This window comes from Puma concolor, chromosome A1 (assembly GCF_028749965.1).
Source record: "Puma concolor isolate L17-30 chromosome A1, mPumCon1.1.hap2, whole genome shotgun sequence".
NCBI lineage: Eukaryota > Metazoa > Chordata > Mammalia > Carnivora > Felidae > Puma > Puma concolor.
Genome location: NC_141667.1, coordinates 116,124,931 through 116,143,344, shown reverse-complemented (window position 1 = coordinate 116,143,344; position 18,414 = coordinate 116,124,931). Strand labels below are relative to the sequence as shown.

Sequence of the window (18,414 nt, the reverse complement as noted above, 5' to 3'; positions counted from 1 at the left end):
GTCCCCAAACTGGGCTCCTATTGTGGAAATTAGACCTTTGAGCAGTGTTCCGTGTGTTTATTCTACTTGTATCAAAGAGGCTTTTATCTTCCTAGAGCAAATTATTAACACATTCCACCAAAGATGTGAGGGTGGAGGCCTGGCCTTGGGGAAAAAAAATCACATCATAATAAAAAGCTGCCCGAAACATGAACTTAAGAAAAACGAACACAAAAGCCCCCACTTTTAATGACAGTGGTTGGCCAGATGCCAAAGTCCTTGTGCCCAGAGGAGCATGGCTGGCTGATTTCTTGTCCGTGGGCTGACCCTTCTGTGCCCAGGAATTTTCCATGCGATGGCCAGTGGTGTGGGAGGTGGGGCCTTTGCAGGTTCAGCAGGTTGAGGCACTCACAGACAGTTGTCTTTGACTTTAGCTAGAGACCAAATTTTGTTGGCTGAGTGAACAGTGACTCTCAGTTCCAGGCAGTAAATCTTTGCTTCTTGAGATTATTTCGTTGGGGAGTGGGGAGAGAATAATAGAGACAAACAAAAAAACACACTTCAGAAAGACCAACTACTCTCAGGTACATCCAAGATGGGAAACATTTACAATGAGAAGTTTCATGAATGATTACTCCCCAAGACAAGAGGCTATAAGGAATAGTTTCTAGACAGAGATTATGCCATTTTCTACAGCTAGTTCCTTGATTTACAGGAGTCATTTGGTCTTCAGGCACTTCCTTTGAGATATAGCTCCACTATATGTGGAAAAGGGCCTAGTGTGAAAGAGTATACAGAGAATTATTTATTGCTGTTGAAAACCAGGACCCAGGGTCTGACTTTGTTTTTGTTTGCCTCTTTAAAAATGTTTCCTAGTAACACCAAGATATATTATCACAAATCCCATGTTCAGCAACTGTGACAACCAAGATTCATGAACAGCCACAAACATGTTGTCTGACATTAGCATCAGTTTCTCCTTTTGGGGATAGAGGAAGAGCAGAGAAATTGAGAAACTGAGAAAACAAGAGGGAATTGAAATACTTCATCCAGTTGAACAGCCAGTGCAGCCTTGAGTAAAAGCAGTCTAGGATTTGGGACCTTGGCTTTGCCATCTGAAATCGATCATTTGCGTGTGAAGAATAATTGCTGACTCTAGTGAAGATGGATAAATATCCTTTGTAGTGATCAAAATCACTCTTCTAACAAGAAGGGCTCTCAAAAATCCCACAATTTCACCTATAACACACATGGATTTTTAAACTTTGGCTAATCAGAATAAGTATCATTTGCTCAGCACTTGACTGCTTTAGAATGCTTCTTACAACGATATCTGTGCCAGTGTTATAATTTTTTGCAATTAATGTATTCAGAAACTTGGGCTCAGCATGTATATAATTTGCCAAAGTTTCCTCCTCCATCATCATTACTCTACTCCTGAGGTTCTCAACAAGGGACCAATCTCTACCACCTTCCCTACCCTGGGAATGGGGAATAGCTTTTGGTGATATCTGGAGACATCCTTGTTTGTTGACAAAGGGGGAAAGAGCCATTGGCATCTAGTGGGTGGAGGCCAGGGGTGTTGCTCAATACCCTAGAACATACAAGATAGCCCCCAACCCCCAATATTATGAAGAATTATCCATCCCAAATGTAAATAACACCAAAGTTAAGAAAACCTGCTCTACATAGGCTCATTTTAAAGTTCCTTTTTGACTTCAGTGACCATTTCTATACTGACAACTGTCAAATCCATTATTTTTATTATTTCCTAAATTCCATACTCTTTTTACTAATTTCCTAACAGAGGCCTCTGCCTGGTTGTTATGTGGGAAGCTTAAACACAATATGACAAAAATAGATCTTCTTCACCTCCTATATTCTGATATTTAAAAAAAAAAGGTTTTTTTTTTAATGTTTTTATTTACTTTTAAGAGAGAGAGAGAGCTAATAGGGGAGGGGCAGAGAGAGGGGGAGAGGATCCCAAGCAGACTCCACACTATCAACGCAGAGCCCAATGCGGGGACTAAACCCATGAACTGTGAAATCATGGCCTGAGCCATATCTGAGTCAGATGCTTAACCGACTGAGCCACCAGGCACCCCAATTTTGTTCTTGATCAAAAACCCTACCATCTAGGGTTTCTCAAGTTAAAAGCATGATTGCCATTCTTGACCTCTTCCTTCCTCTTCTATTCCTCACTCACCCCAATCCAATCATTTGACAGGTCTTTCAAATACATCTGAGAAACATCTCTTGCAACTGGCCTTTCCTTTCCTTCACACTGACATCATTTTAGCATTAGTCCTCGTCATTTCAGGATAAATTGTTGCCTTAATTTGGCAAATCATGTAGGCAGTATCCTCAGAACCCATGAGTTATTATTATCCTCTTTATTTTACAGATGAGGAAAACATGGTGCAGAGAGTAAGTGGCTACTCAATGAAGAGGCAGGGGTTGACCTCAGGCCAGACTCTGTGCTGTCAACCACTACACTCTGCTACTTCCCAATTCATTATCTTAGACTTGACTTCTATCCTTTCCTACATGAATCAAATGTTCCAATTACTCTGAACATCTCCCGACTCTTGGATCTTTCTAGAGCTTTTCACATTTTTGTGTCATTGAAAATGATGCTTCCCTCATCTGGAACACCCTTTCTTCCCTCATTCTGGCTAGCTCCTAGCCATGATCCAAGGGCCAGTTCAGATAAAAGCTCTTCAAGAACATCCAATGGAAAAAAGACAGTCTCTTTAACAAATGGTGCTGGGAGAACTGGACAGCAACATGCAGAAGGTTGAAACTAGACCACTTTCTCACACCATTCACAAAAATAAACTCCAAATGGATAAAGGACCTGAATGTGAGACAGGAAACCATCAAAACCTTAGAGGAGAAAGCAGGAAAAGACCTCTCTGACCTCAGCCGTAGCAATCTCTTACTCGACACATCCCCAAAGGCAAGGGAATTAAAAGCAAAAGTGAATTGCTGGGACCTTATGAAGATAAAAAGCTTCTGCACAGCAAAGGAAACAACCAACAAAACTAAAAGGCAACCAACGGAATGGGAAAAGATATTTGCAAATGACATATCGGACAAAGGGCTAGTATCCAAAATCTATAAAGAGCTCACCAAACTCCACACCCGAAAAGCAAATAACCCAGTGAAGAAATGGGCAGAAAACATGAATAGACACTTCTCTAAAGAAGACATCCGGATGGCCAACAGGCACATGAAAAGATGTTCAGCGTCGCTCCTTATCAGGGAAATACAAATCAAAACCACACTCAGATATCACCTCACGCCAGTCAGAGTGGCCAAAATGAACAAATCAGGAGACTATAGATGCTGGAGAGGATGTGGAGAAACGGGAACCCTCTTGCACTGTTGGTGGGAATGCAAATTGGTGCAGCCGCTCTGGAAAGCAGTGTGGAGGTTCCTCAGAAAATTAAAAATAGACCTACCCTATGACCCAGCAATAGCACTGCTAGGAATTTATCCAAGGGACACAGGAGTACTGATGCATAGGGGCACTTGTACCCCAATGTTCATAGCAGCACTCTCAACAATAGCCAAATTATGGAAAGAGCCTAAATGTCCATCAACTGATGAATGGATAAAGAAATTGTGGTTTATATACACAATGGAGTACTACGTGGCAATGAGAAAAAATGAAATATGGCCTTTTGTAGCAACGTGGATGGAACTGGAGAGTGTGATGCTAAGTGAAATAAGCCATACAGAGAAAGACAGATACCATATGGTTTCACTCTTATGTGGATCCTGAGAAACTTAAGAGAAACCCATGGGGGAGGGGAACAAAAAAAAAAAAAAAAAAAGAGGTTAGAGTGGGAGAGAGCCAAAGCATAAGAGACTGTTGAGAACTGAGAACAAACTAAGGGTTGATGGGGGGTGGGAGGGAGGAGAGGGTGGGTGATGGGTACTGAGGAGGGCACCTTTTGGGATGAGCACTGGGTGTTGTATGGAAACCAATTTGACAATAAATTTCATATAAAAAAAAAAAAAAAATAAATAAATAAATAAAAGCTCTTCAAGGCCAGGTATCATATCTTATCCATATTTTCAGTCTCTAGCCCTGTATCTGTTTCATAACAGGTACCCAAATTTTTACAGAATAAAAGAAAATTACTTTCTCTTTCTACTACTTCCAATGTGAAGTTACTTTGCAAATATTTTCCAGTGAAAACGGCTCCATCAATATCCCATTTCTTCCTCAAGGCAACTAATTAGAAGTTAATGCTTGTATATAAGTATATACAAAGGTGAGCTTCTTTAAAATATATTGATTATATGAGTTGAATATATATATCCAATAATATTATATATATTCAATATACATTGAATATACTATAGTATTGAATATATATTCAAATCATATATATTCAATATATAGTATTGAATATATATATAATTCAATATATAGTAATGACTATATATTAAATTCAAAGAGGTGGTGTCAAATGTTCTGAAGAGCGCTAAACACTTTTAAGGTTTGTTTATGATCCAAAATTTCTGCTTCAAGTTGAAAATAAGTCTCTTATCTTTGGCCTACTAGAACTAAAAAAAAAAATTGCTTTAAGAGTGATTTGTTTCAAATAATTCATCTCAGAGTGAAGAAGAAATTCAAAAGATGTTTACATTGGAAAGTCTACCCCACGTTCACATTACTTTAACTACTTTCCTCTCCCTCTCCTCTGTCCCCTGACACCATGAGTCGTTGAAGTAAAGACACAATATGGTGCAAGGATTTAAGGTCATTCTAATTTCTATTTCTCTCATGAATAGCATAAGGCAAATGAGAAGACAAACATTTCCTGCAAGCATCTTCTTTGTCATCAGCAAAAGAGGGAAATAAATATATAGTGTAGAAAAAAAATCCTTTGGCAAGACCATAAGGTCTTTATGCTCAGAAACAAAACCTGATTATCCCCTGGTCCATTAATTCTCCCAAACCATTAGCAATTGGAAGACAAGGACAAAAAAATGAAGATAAACAAAAAAATGTTCAGAGGCTGTGAGAGTTAAAATGATTATTGAGATATGACCCCTGTTCCTCAGATGGGGAAAAGTATAATAAAAGGTCATTCTTTCCTTTAGCTTCTGGTAATATGAGAATCAAATCCTGCATTTTCTTTGTTAAAATGACATTTTCTATCTTTTTTTCCTCACCAAATAGGATAACTATTCAGCATGAACACATTTTTAATGGGATAGTTCCAGTATCCTGTCCCCAGAGGGTCTTAGCTTTGTCTCTGAAAACCCATAAAGTCAATGTAGAATTATATTCATTAGCACTCCTTTTGAGGGGTCCTGAGGTATGATCCCGAGGCGTTAATCCCGTGTATAGCAGTTACGTGTGCAAAAATTGCAAACTTAATCTGTATTTACTCAGGAAAGTGAAAAGACCTATTCCTTTTGTTATTCACATACCCAAACAGTCCCATGGCAGTGTCAGCTCCATATGATGGTGGGTTTTCTTTAGGTGATTTCCTATATGACTTTGTGGGAAATCAGGAAGTAAGTGTTCTTCTTTGGGGCATAATTCCTCCACCCTAAAGAACAGTTTAAAATGGCTGCTGAGGCTGCTCTTGGCTTTCTAAAACTAGGACTTTCATACTAGCATGTTTTTTCATGGCTATTCCCCTTGCCTAGAATGCTCCCTCACACCTTTCTACTTCTCACTTCATCTAGTTCATTATTGCTTCAATCTCACCTTAAAATCACTGCACTTCGGGGGCGCCTGCGTGGCTTAGTCGGTTGAGAGTCTGACTTGGGCTCAGGTCATGATCTCATGGTTTGGGAGTTTGAGCCCTACATTGGGGCTGTCAGAGCAGCGCCTGCTTCAGATCCTCTGTTTCCATCCCTCAACCCCTCCCCCACTTGTGGTGCCCTCCTCCCTCCAAAATAAAAATAAATATTAAAAAAAAATCACTGCTCTTTGGTGGCCTAACAAATAAACTAGGCTATAGTTTTTATTTAGACCATCCATTCTTAACTTTAGCTATGCATTAGAACTACCTGGGGGTGCTTCTAAAAACTATTTATTACCAGGCCTACCATGGATCAATTAAATCTTACTATCTAGGATGGGTATAGATAGCAGTACTTTAAAAAAAAAAATAGCCCTAGGTGGTTATGAGCATAACTTTCTTCATATCTCCATAGGAGTTCTGAGCTACTTGCAAATATTGGTTCACTGTCTCTCTTTGTCATTATATCATATAATGAAGTGGGGAATTTTGTTTACCAAGGAATCTCAATGTGAGAGAAAGAAGAATTCATTTTCCAGGTGTGTGGTCCCTTCCCCAGGAGCAAGAGAGGGAAGGTGGTGGATGGGGGTGATTCATGGATCTTCTGGGTCCACTTCTCTAATCAAAAGTAAAGATCATTTTTAAGTTTAGTTTTGGTTGCTAACTGTGTTTGTTTGACAGTTACTCCATGAAGAGACCATGTCACATGGATATTGAGTGAATAAATGAATGGGTAAGTGACTGAGGGAGTAACTGAGAAATACTTTTTACATCTGATTCAACCTCAAATTTCCACTTATAGGCTTTCATTATGAAGACTCTTTTAACAGACCACTTTTTTTTTTTTCATTCCTCACAGGCATTGGCACATAAATCCCCCTTGGAAGTTTAAAAGATGTTTTAGATTTGATGTCCAAAACTAAGGAGGATTGGAAGCTCAGTTTTGGAAGGATTTATTTGGGTATTTGTCATGGACTTTCAAAATACCGAATCCAAAATCTCAATTTTGTCTTCTCAAACAGGCAAGTTCTAACATGAGCTAAGAATGCCAATGATATGCTCAAGACACAGAAAAGAGACTGGAGTGGATTTGCCACTAGAGAAATGCAGTGTTATGTAATATGAGGTACACTTCCAGTCTAAGAACTAGCCCTGCAGACTGCCACTGGAATGTGGTCCCTCCTCATGCCACTTCCAAGAAATATCAGGTTTAAGAAATAAGTAGCAAATGTAAGCTAAGATGGGAAGGAAACTGAGTAATGAGGGAAGGAAAGCATATACTGTTCAATACCTCTGTATTTCCAGGCAAGAAAGAACTTGCCATTCTTCATTTCATTAATCTAGTTAGATAGTTCTCAGACACTTCCAAATGTCAAACTATGTTCTAAGCATTAGAGATACAGCAACAACAACAAGAAAAAAACACCAACCAGGGCGCCTGGGTGGCTCAGTCGGTTAAGCCTCCGGAGTTTGGCTCAGGTCATGATCTCGTGGTTCATGAGTTCAAGCCCCACATCTGGCCTGTGCTGACAGCTCAGAGCCTAGAGCCTGCTTCCGATTCTATGTCTCCCTCTCTCTCTCTGCCCTTCCACTGCTCATGCTCTCTTGCTCGCTCTCTCTCTCTCTCCCTCTCTGTCTCTCTCAAATAAGCATTAAAAAAACAAAAACAAAAAAACAACCAACCAACCAACCAACCAAAAATCCCTCTTCTCATTGATGAAACATTCTAACCGAGGTAGGTAGAAAACAAACACAACACACGGTGTGATGAAAGTACTATGGAGGAGGTACAGTAGGGAAAAGGGATAGGAAATATAGGGGGCATTGCCATTTTCAGTAGGGTTGCCAAGCATAGGCCCAAGTGGAGAAGGTGACAGCTGAGTAAATTCCCAAGAGAGTTGATGGAGTGAGTTGTGTGGACATTTGGCATGAAGTGTAGAGGCAGAGAAAACAGCAAGTGCAAAGCCCTGAGGCAGGAATCTTAAAAGCTCTGGAAGGTGTTTGGCCTCTACTCTGAGTGAAATAGGGGGCTTCAGTGGGTTTTAAGTGGAGGAGGGATACGATCTGACACCTTTTGGGATCACTCTGGCTGCAAAGTTGAGAGTTGACCGAAGGGAGCAGGAATAGAAAGACCAATGGTGAGGCTGGTGCAATACCGCAGGTGAGAGATGATAGTGACTTGAGGTAGAGCTGAGAGCATCAGCAGCTGGATTAGACAAGGGGTGTGTGACGGAGAGAGAGAAGAATAAAGGATGGCCTCAAGGTCTCTTTTCTGAGCAGCTGAGGTGAGGAAAGCTCTGGTAGGAGGAGGCAATAGTTGGCACTTGATCCCAAGCCAAGCACTTTCTGAATGTAAAGGAACACAGGATGTACAAAGAACTTAACATCCAACTTAGGCCAACCTCTTCACTGAGGAAACTGAGGCCGTAAAAAGGGGGAGGTATGTGGGAGGCAGGACAGGCACTAAAATAAACTGTCTTATGAGTTTTGCTCAGAACCAACTGGTCCAGAATAGAGACAACCTGCCCCCTTAGGTGAATATAGGAATAGCAGATGGTACTGTGGTAGGACTACAGACGCCTTTCAGGCAAACCACTTTAGGAAAAGAAAAGACCACATATTTTGGAGGGCCCTGAGTAAGTCTTCCCCAAGTGAAGCTGCCAGCCACATCCTGTGCTGTAGGTCCCCTCCTCAAGGCAGAGAGTAAGAATGAGTACATGATGGTAAGATTCTGGAGTGGGAAGGCTGGAGACCTTTTAGGTGAAACAATGGATTGGGTGGAATCCCTCCCAAAGTCAGAGCTGCTTGTTGTTACTGTTCTTGCTGCAGATGTTCTAGACAATGGTACTAAAGGGCTGAGTGTGGGCGTGTTCTTTCTTGACACTGACTCTGATACTGGCCCTCCTTTTAAATGTTATGGACTTCATCATCACTCCTTGCACATTAGCATTCTTGAATCTTCTATTTTGGGTGACCTCCAGCCAACAATAAGCCCTCCCACTTCTGCACAGTTGCTTCTTGGTTTTGGTTGGAATCCAACATAGCAGAGTCAGGGAAGAAGATTTGCTTCATGGGGCTTACTTTCTGTCCTTGAAGCTCCCTTCAGTCCTTTCCTGTGGTCTTGCCTCTCTGCCCCTCCATCTTCCTGGTCAGGCATACTGCTTTGTCCTGGGTTCTCTGCTGCCACAGAACAGACAGTAAGGACACTGAGGCCTCATGGAGGAGGGACAGTCAAGGCTTTGTTAAGAGAGTGTCTCCATGTGTCCAGGTCTCTTTTTCTCACCATTCCGTTTTGCAGCCCAAAGACTTTCAAGGTCCAAAGCCATCAAGAGGCTTCTCTAGGAAGCCAAAGCAAGGCAGTGCAATGCCAGAATTGGCCCACATAAATTTGGCATTCTCAGGATGTTCTTTAGTAACATAACAGTATTTGAGCTGGATTTGCTATAGCTCTTTCCACAGTATCTGTGTCTTCAAGGGTCTCAAATGAAGACATCACAGCAACGAAGAATAAATGCTGATAGTGGGCTTCAGAGCCATATATTACCATCTTCTTTTTGGACCTATTGTGGCAGATTTCAAGGGAAACCCAAAGTGACTAAAAGTGAAGGGCTAGGTTTTTAATGAAAAACAAAAGTAACTAAGATAATGTCAAACATCATTAACAAATGACAAAAGTCTATTTAGGAATGTTCTTTAAGTTCATGAACGGGATTATCCAGAGTTTAGGAACAAAGTAAAAAGAAAATGGCTTGTATTAGTAAAATGATCAAATGTGAAAGGGCATGTTCAATATTTATAGAAGTTTCTGTGAAAGACTGCTGGATTTCCATCTTTGGTGATATACTGATATATGTTGATTTAATGCAATCTCAGAAGAGGTAACAATCTTGGAAAAGAAGAACAAGTTTGGAGGACTCACATTTCCCAATTTTATTTTATTTTTTTATGTTTTCATTTATTTCTGAGAGAGAGTGAGAATGAGTGTGAGAGAGAGAGAGTGCACACACTGGTGCTGGTGCGCAAACACAATTTTTTCTTCATTCTTCTTATTATAGACACAACATAAAATTTACCATATTAACCATTTTTAAGTGCAAAGTTTAGCAGTGTTAAGTATATTCACATGTTGTGAAACGTATCTCCAGAACCTCATCTTGTAAATCTCAAACTCTATATCCTTTAGATAACTCCCCTTCCCCCCTCTCCAACCCCTGGTAACTACCATTCCACTTTCTGTTTCTGTGAATTTGACTATTTTAGATACCTCATATAAACGAAATCAAGGAGTATTTGTCTTTTTCTGACTGGCTTATCTCACTAAGCACGATGTCCTCAAGTTTCTTTCATGTTGTAGCATGTGACAGGACTCTCTTCCCTTTTAAGTTTGAGTCATATTCCATTGGATGTGTAGACCACACTTTGGTAATCTGTTCATCTGCCCATGGACATTTGGGTTGCTTCTGCTTTTGGCTACTGTGATTAGTGATGCTATGAATGTGAGTGTGAAAATATCTTTCAATATGTTTTAGCTTTTTAAGAAACTGCCAAAGTGTTTCCTAGAATGGTTGTACCAAATGACATTCTAACCAACAGTGTATGAAAATTTCAGTTCTCCCACCTTCTCATCAACGTTTGGTATGGTCAGTCTTATTAATTTTAGCTATTCTTATAGGTATGCAGTGGTATCTCACTGTGGTTTTAATTTGCACTTTCCTAATGATTGATGATTGCTGAACATTTTCCCATGTGCTTATTTCTATCTTTGTATCTTCTTTGGAAAGGTTGAGAACCTTAAGATAAAACAATGGAAACTGTTTCTGGTTTTGGGTGGAAACTCTCCCCAAACCAGAGCTATTTGTTGCTATTCCTGCTGCAGCTGTTCTAGACAATGGTACTAAAGGGCTGCGTGTGGGCGTATTCCTTCTTGACACTGATTGTGATAATGGTCTTCTCTTTTAGTGTTCTGGACTTCATCATCTATTCATATCTTTTGTGCATTTTGTTTATTTTCTTATTATTGAGTGTGAGAGTTCTTTACATGTTTTTGATCCAAATCCTTTATAAGAAACATATTTTAAATATTTTCTCCCAGTTTGTGTCTAATCTGATCATTCTGTTAATGATAACCATAAAAAGTACAAGTTTTCATTTTTATGAAGTTTAAGTTAGCAGTGTTTGCTTTTATTGATCAGATCTTTGGTATCATATCCAAGAAATCTTTGCATAACCCAAGATCATAAACCTTTTTTCCTGTGTTTTCTTCTAGAAGTTTTGTACTCTTGTAGGTTTAAGCTTTAAGTCCATGATCCGTTTGCGTTAACTTTTGTATCGTGTGCAAAATGTGGATCAAGATTCTTATTTTTGCATCTGGATATCCAATTATTCCAGCACTTTTTTTGTTGAAAAAAACCTACACTTTCTTCAGTGAACTGTCTTTGTATCTTTGTTGAAAATTGGGTATCCATACATAAGTGGGTCTATTTCTAGAATCTATTCTCTTCTATTGCTCTATCTTTAAACCATTACCAAAATATCTTCATATCATAGCGCTCTAAATTTTGAAATTGGGTAGCATTAATGCTCCAACTTTGTTCTTCTTTTTCAAAGTTGCTTTCGTTATCCCAGGTCTTTTGCACTCTCGTAAGAATTTTAGAATTAACTCATTAATTTTGACAAAGAAGTCCACTGGGATTTTGATTAGGATTGCTTTGAATCCACAGATCATTTTACAGAGAATTCACATCTTTACAATACTGAATCATCCGATTCATGAACATGATATATTTCTCCATATATTTCAGTCTTCTTTAATTTCTCTCAGTTTTTATTTTTATTTAGTTTTTATTGCTCAGCTCTTGCACATATTTTGTCAGACTTATCCCTATTTTTTTATATTTTTGGAACGGTATTTTTTAAAATTTCAATTTCCAATTATTCATTGTTTAGCTTGTCTGGTTTTTAGCTTTTACATTTATCTCATTAGATTCTCCTGTCTCTGTTCTCATTGCTGAATGGGTAGGCAGCTTAAAGGTACTTGCTTATTTTGAGAGATTTGTTGGCCAAATCTTACTCACACAGGTCTGGGAAAGGAAACATTCCCCGTAAGATACTTCTCATTACCTTCGTATAGGCAGAATCCTTACCCTGCATCTTTGGATAAGAACACTTCTCTGCAGTTCTTTTCTGGAGCTTCCTGATTTTCTGTTGCAGCAAACAAAACCCACAGAGACCAAGGTCCTGGCACAAATGCTACCAGTTTTCTAATCACTTGGCATTGGTCACTGAAGGTCACAGAGCTTCCTGGCAGGAAGTAGGGCACAGACGGCAGGTGGCCCTGCCAGAGCAGCTGAAAAAAAGCTCTATTCATGGCAGATTGTATATCACCAACTCGCTGTGACAGCACCACATACCTGCCAGCCCCAGAGCAGGCTGATTAGGGTAATTTAGGTTTTGTCTTCAAGCATAATTATTAGAGCTGTCAACAGCCTCTGTGATGCTAAAATGAAGAATCACATCCAGAGAATGATGGAGAAGACCCAATGGGTGCTCAAACAGGCATAGAAGGCTAAGAGGCAATAGATTCATTTCAACCCCAAGACAACATGATTTGGGAATAAGAAAATGCAACCATGTTCAGTAGAGTTCATGGTGCTCTGAAGATATATAAGAATGAGAACTCAGAGGTGATCTTAGGAGTCCTATATGTAAGTCTCAAGGAAAGGATCTACTTTATAAAAGCATCTGAACCACAGACTATTTAAGAACAGAACACACTGAGACTTAATCACTAATGTGCTTGGCACAGAACTGCCCACAGAAGCCCCACAGGCTTAGTAAAGTTTCACAGAGAGCTTTATTGGCCTTGTAAAAACCTCAGACCTAGGACTAGAATCCTTATTTTAAGTAGAACTGGAGGTATTAACTCACTGTGATTTCAGAAGCAAGAGAAATGTGTCTCATGATCCTAGCACACTATGCTCATCAATGTCTGACATTTCATGAATTCCTTTGCTTTCTTTTCAACTACTGAGATGATGACAACTTTGGTGGGAGAGTAAGTCATTAGGCTTTATCAGTCATTTATACCCCAGTGTGAATGCATTTATCAGAAAACATTTTTTTTTCTCGTCCTTGGAGAGTATAGTACAAAAGAAATAAAAAAAAAAACTGGAAGTGAGTGAAGAAAAGTGAAAGGGGGCAAAGGCATGAGAGAGACTGACTGACTGATTGATACTCTTTCAAATTTCAAATGGGGCCAGCTTGGTAAAACTCACACAGAAGTATCAAAGGATACTGTCCAGAAAGTGAAAAGACAATGCAAAGAAAAGGATAAAAGGTCTGCAAATCATATATCTGATAAGGGTCTAGTATCTGGAATATATAAAGAGCTCTTACAACTCAACAACAGAAGAACAAAAACTCCATTTAAAAATGGAAAAAGGACTTGAATAGACATTTCTCTAAAGAAGATAAACACATGGTAAATAAGCACATGAAAAAAAAATTAACATTGTTAATCACTAAAGAAATGCAAGTCAAAAGCAGAAAAAATACCACTTTACATCCACTAGGATGGCTATAGTGAGAAAATTGGACATTAACAAAGTGCTGGCAAGGATGTAGAGAAAATGGAACCCTCATACATTGCTTATAGGAATGTAAACCAGTGCAGCTGCTGTTGAAAACAGTTTGGAGGTTCCTCAGAGAGTTAAACATAGAATTACCATATGACACAACAATTCTACTTCTAGGTATATATACAAAAGAAATGAAAACAGATGTACAAAGAGAAACTTGTACATGAATGTTCACAGCAGCACCAGTCACAGTACTCAAAAGGTCTAAACAGCCCAAATGTTCATCAATTAAGGAATGGATAAATAAAATGTGGGATATCCATACAATGTAGTATTATTCAGCTATGAAAAGGAATGAAGAGCCACTAAATGTTACAACATAAATTCACCTTGAAAACATTATGGGAAGTGAAAGAATCCAGACAAAAGGCCACACATTTTATACTCCATTTATATGAAATATATAGAATAGGCAAGTCTGTAGAGACAGAAAGCAGACTGCCGGGGGCTGGGGGAAGGTGAAACGGAGAGTTACAGCTTAAGAGCCTTGGACTTTCCTTCTGGAGTGATGAAAATATTCTGGAACTAGATAGTGGGGATGGTTGTACAATATTATGAATGTACTAAAAGCCACTGCATCACACACTTACAGATGGTTAAAATTTAGATGGTGAATTTTATGTATATGAATTTTACCTAAAAAAAAAGCTATATAGAAACTCCATGAACTTTTGGCTAATTCTACGCAAACCTCATCTTCTCAAGTGTCCATTCACAGCAAGACAATCCTGTATTATGAGTGATATCTAGAGAACACACCACCAGCCAGGCTTCTGAGAAGCCTCGTTAGCAGAGCTTCAAAAGTTTAACTCTTTTTATCCTTCCTGATGTACTGACTGTCAAGCTGCAACACAGGAATTAGAACCAGATAGAAGGAAGATGGGCAGGGAAAACAGATGTGCAACACAAGAAATGTAAAAGTGCTGAAGTGGAATCAAAACCTGAGCCATCAGAATTTGTCATAGTTGAGGGAAGTGCCAGGAACCAGACCTCAATACAGGATAAGCAGAGAGGGCCTTTTTGACCACCTCTGAAACAAATGCTTTCTTTTCCGTAATCTCCTCCTCCAAGTCCTCAGGTGTTAATGCATACACACAACTACTTACACACACACACACACACACACACACACACACACACACACATGATTTAACACTTTATTACTGTTCTTAGGGCTACTTTTTTTTTTTAATTTTAACGTTTATTTATTTTTGAGACAGAGAGAGACAGAGCATGAACAGGGGAGGGGCAGAGAGAAAGGGAGAAACAGAATCTGAAACAGGCTCCAGGCTCTGAGCGGTCAGCACAGAGCCCGACGCGGGGCTCGAACTCACTGACAGTGAGATCATGACCTGAGCTGAAGTCGGAGTCTTAACCGACCGAGCCACCCAGGCGCCCCTTAAGGCTACTTTTAAGTACAAAAAAAATGACCTGCCAAAACTGATTTTTTTCTTCCAGGAGAAACAGGCCACAGAGAATGGTATGTTACAGATTTGCAAACAATATATTTATTATTATATGTTACAAACTATGTATATATAGTTTATAATATGAAAAGATGAGGTTTGTCTAGATATTGGAAAGGTTCAGTGGTTGATTTCCCCCCCTCTCTCCTTTTCTAGTCATGGTTGAGACATTTTGATTAACTGGGAAAACAAAATAAAATTCAGTACTGCTGAATCAGAAAGAATGTCCATTGCAAGTGATTTGACTAAATTTGGTGATGCAGCTAGTGGTTCCACAATTTAATCTCTACCGACAAACCACAGTTAAAGGCATTGCATAAAAAGGTTGCGCTTTTTACATGAAAACTCATTCGTTGGACCATGATGAGTCAAAGGGTCAGGTCCAGTGGTTGTACGGATCAGTCTTTTCTCTCTTTCATGGCCTCAAGCTGCCATCTTGAAAAAAACACCAGGTAAGTTTACTATTGGGTCTGGAAGAAAATACATTTTAGATCTTGATGACAGACTAACAACTGTCTGTCATCCTTATATATTAAGAAAAGCATAAATTTCTAGGAAGCAAATGTTAGGTACTCAACATAGTTGTGAGATGAACAATTCAGGCTGTGAAGACAGGATGAAGGATGTTGGAAGGGGATGTTGCAAGTTCTCCACTAGAATCTGATGGAAGTTGAAAAAAATGGCATGAAAACACTGGTTTAAAAGTTTATTTATGCTGAGAAAACTTCCCCCACAAATGGGGCTAGTCCAAAGGACAATTAAAAATATCTTGGACTACACTGTGTCTTCCTGGAGAAGAAGGTACTCAGAGGGACAACTGAGGTGCTGGATGTGAGGAAGAGCAAGAGCATGGAGACTAGGAGCCCAAGGATAATAACAAAAGGAGATGCACCTGCTCTTTCCCTGGAGCCCTCTGCATTTTTAAGTGTCAGGTAGAATTAGGGGTCTTTTGTCTGTAAACCATACTTCTGTGATGAAAATATAAATCAATCCTGTTCCTCTCAGTGGACAATCTGTTACCCACCTGGAGTCTCTCCAGCTGTGGGCATGCCCCTCCACTTTCCACCCTGGTTTGTTCTTTAAGCTGCAAAACTGCACCCAAGCTTGCTTGATATCTGTTTCTCTCAAGTGTCATGATGGTGGGCCTTGAGAGAGGTGAAGGCTTCATGGTCACGCTCCATGGTCTTCCTGCTGCTTCTTGGTTGAGGATGTGCAGAACTTCCTTTCTCACTGCACAATTCATGATGGGGATGCAGGCATTCATTTTATCTACACTAGGAAAGGCAGGAAGAGTGGTGAGGCTTTTGTTGAACTTGAATCAGAAGATGATGTAAAAATGGCCCTAAAAAAGACATGGGAAAGCATGGGACACCAGTACATTGAGGTCTTCAAGTCCCACAGAACCAAGATAGATTGTGTGCTGAAACACAGCAATCCAAACAGTGCCAACACCACCAGTGATAGCTTTGTGAGGCTTCAGGGACTCCCATTTGGATGCACCAAGAAAGAAATTCTTCAGTTCTTCTCAGGGTTGGAAATTGTGGCAAATAGGATCACATTGCTCATGGACTCAGAGGGCAAGATTACAGGGGAAGCTTTTGGGCAGTTTGCCTCACAGGAGTTGGCTGAGAAGCCCCTAGGGAAGCAGGAGAGAATGGGGCACAGATAAAATGAAGTGTTCAAGAGCAGTCAGGAAGAAGTTAGGCATACTCAGATCTCCCTCTGAAGTTCATGTCTGTACAGAAGTCAGGGTTTTATGACTACCCTGGGACAGCCAGGAGGTATATTGGACTGTCAAGCAAGTGGGCCTAGAAAGAAAGGGTAGGGTGCTTACAGTGCAGGTTATGGGGGATATGAGGAGTACGGCAGCCTCAGCGATGGCTATTCCTTCATCAATCTCTCTCTTGGGAAAAACCTCAGTTACTTACTCTCTCAGGCATGTATGACCACAGATATGGAGGCTGCTAGTTCACTGTCCAGAGTACCACTGGGCACTGAATCCACATGAGAGGGATGCCATACAGAGCCGTAGAGAACGACATTTATAACTTTTTTTCTCCACTCAACCCTAAGAGAGTCCATATTGAGATTGGTCCTGATGGAAGACTGATTGGAGAAGTCAATGTTGAGTTTGCCTCTCCCGAACACAAGCTATGTTCAAGGACTGTGCCAACATGCAACACAGACACAGAACTTTTCCTGAATTCCACTACTGGGGCCAGCAATGGGGCATAGAGCAGCCAGATGATGCAAGAAATAGGGTGTCGGCCCAGTCCACTTATATTGGCCTTGAGAGCCTGTCTGTGAGTGGCTATTATACGGCTGGCTATTGAGGCCAGAACACCATGGGTGGATACGACTAGTTTTGTAGGAGCGTTTGAGTTATTGCAATTAAATTTTCACAGGCTGCCAACAAACAGCGAAAAGCTGGGACACATTTTGCACCATGAGTTTGTGAAATTTACATTAAAAAATGACCTCTTCAGGAAGCAAAAATCATATAAAAACAGGGAGGGGGACAAAATGTAAGAGACTCTTAAATATGAAGTACAAACAGAGGGTTACTGGAGGGGTTGTGGGAGGGGGGATGGGCTAAATGAGTAACAGACATCTTACCCATTAAGGAAATCTACTCCTGAAATAATTGTTGCACTATATGCTAACTAAGTTGGATGTAAATTAAAGAAAAAAAATGACCTCTTTAGTGTTTTCTCAGGCAAAATTTTCTTCTAGCATGTGATACGGAGTAAACTAAAACTGTTTTCAGTGTTTTTCTATTAACATTTTGGTACTGCACTTCAGCATAATGTTATCTGAGTTAAAGTAGTTTTGAGTACATTAAATGGATTTTTTACACCACATCACCATGAACACATTGGGGAGATGTGCTTTTTTTTTTTGAAAACTCAAGGTGCCAGATCCCTAATTCAAAGAGGAACATTTCTCATTTTTTTTTTCATTCTAGTTTATTTTCATTTAAAATCTTTTAGGTTAAGTTTAAGCTTTTAAAATAAGTTAGTTTTGAAAATTGAGTCATATTACTAATACCCTAGGAGTTAGTGACGTCTTGACTTAAAACTCTCTTTGTACACTGATTTCTTTCTGGGTATATTTTGCTAAGTGAAACTTGTTAAAGTTTTTTGTTAACTAGTTTTTTTTCTCAAAATAAAGATTTTTTCATACTGAAAAAAAAGTACCTTGTCTCCACAAAGAAAGGAAGAATAAGATATGTATAATATATGTGTGGGTGTAATATTTAGGTATATAACCTAATTTCACAAATAAAGATAAAGGAATTCCAACTCATGACACAATTTTTAAAATACCTTAAGACCTATCTCTAAGAATCACCCTTAACCAGGTGATCCCAGGTTATTTGGGGTATTACAATAGCACAAGATCTATTTTTCAAAAATGATTAAGGCACTTCATTTTTCACCAATTAGATTTACTTAGCCTTAAGATGTCTTGCTCTTATTGGAATTCATCAGCCTATAACTTACAGGGACAAAGGCCTCTTTCTTGGACTTGAACCAGAAACCTGGGAGGGAAGCTGTGTGG

The 18,414-nt window shown here is 39.6% G+C and overlaps 1 protein-coding gene and 1 pseudogene across 3 annotated transcripts in view; one reads left to right on the top strand and one right to left on the bottom strand.

Moving 5' to 3' along the window:
• The window catches only part of ANKRD55 (ankyrin repeat domain 55), a 534,677-nt gene that overhangs the window by 181,878 nt on the left and 334,385 nt on the right, over window positions 1-18,414 (bottom strand). The window contains exon 1 of one of the 3 annotated variants that reach the window (XM_086700699.1): window positions 15,878-16,115. The exons of 1 other annotated variant lie outside the window; for it this stretch is intronic. The gene's annotated coding sequence lies outside the window, so the exon portion shown is untranslated. Of the gene's footprint in view, window positions 1-15,877; window positions 16,116-18,414 lie in introns of those variants that run through there. One more of the 3 variants, XM_086700710.1, reaches the window with a different exon arrangement.
• On the top strand, window positions 15,987-17,331 carry LOC112860933 (heterogeneous nuclear ribonucleoprotein F-like; annotated as a pseudogene).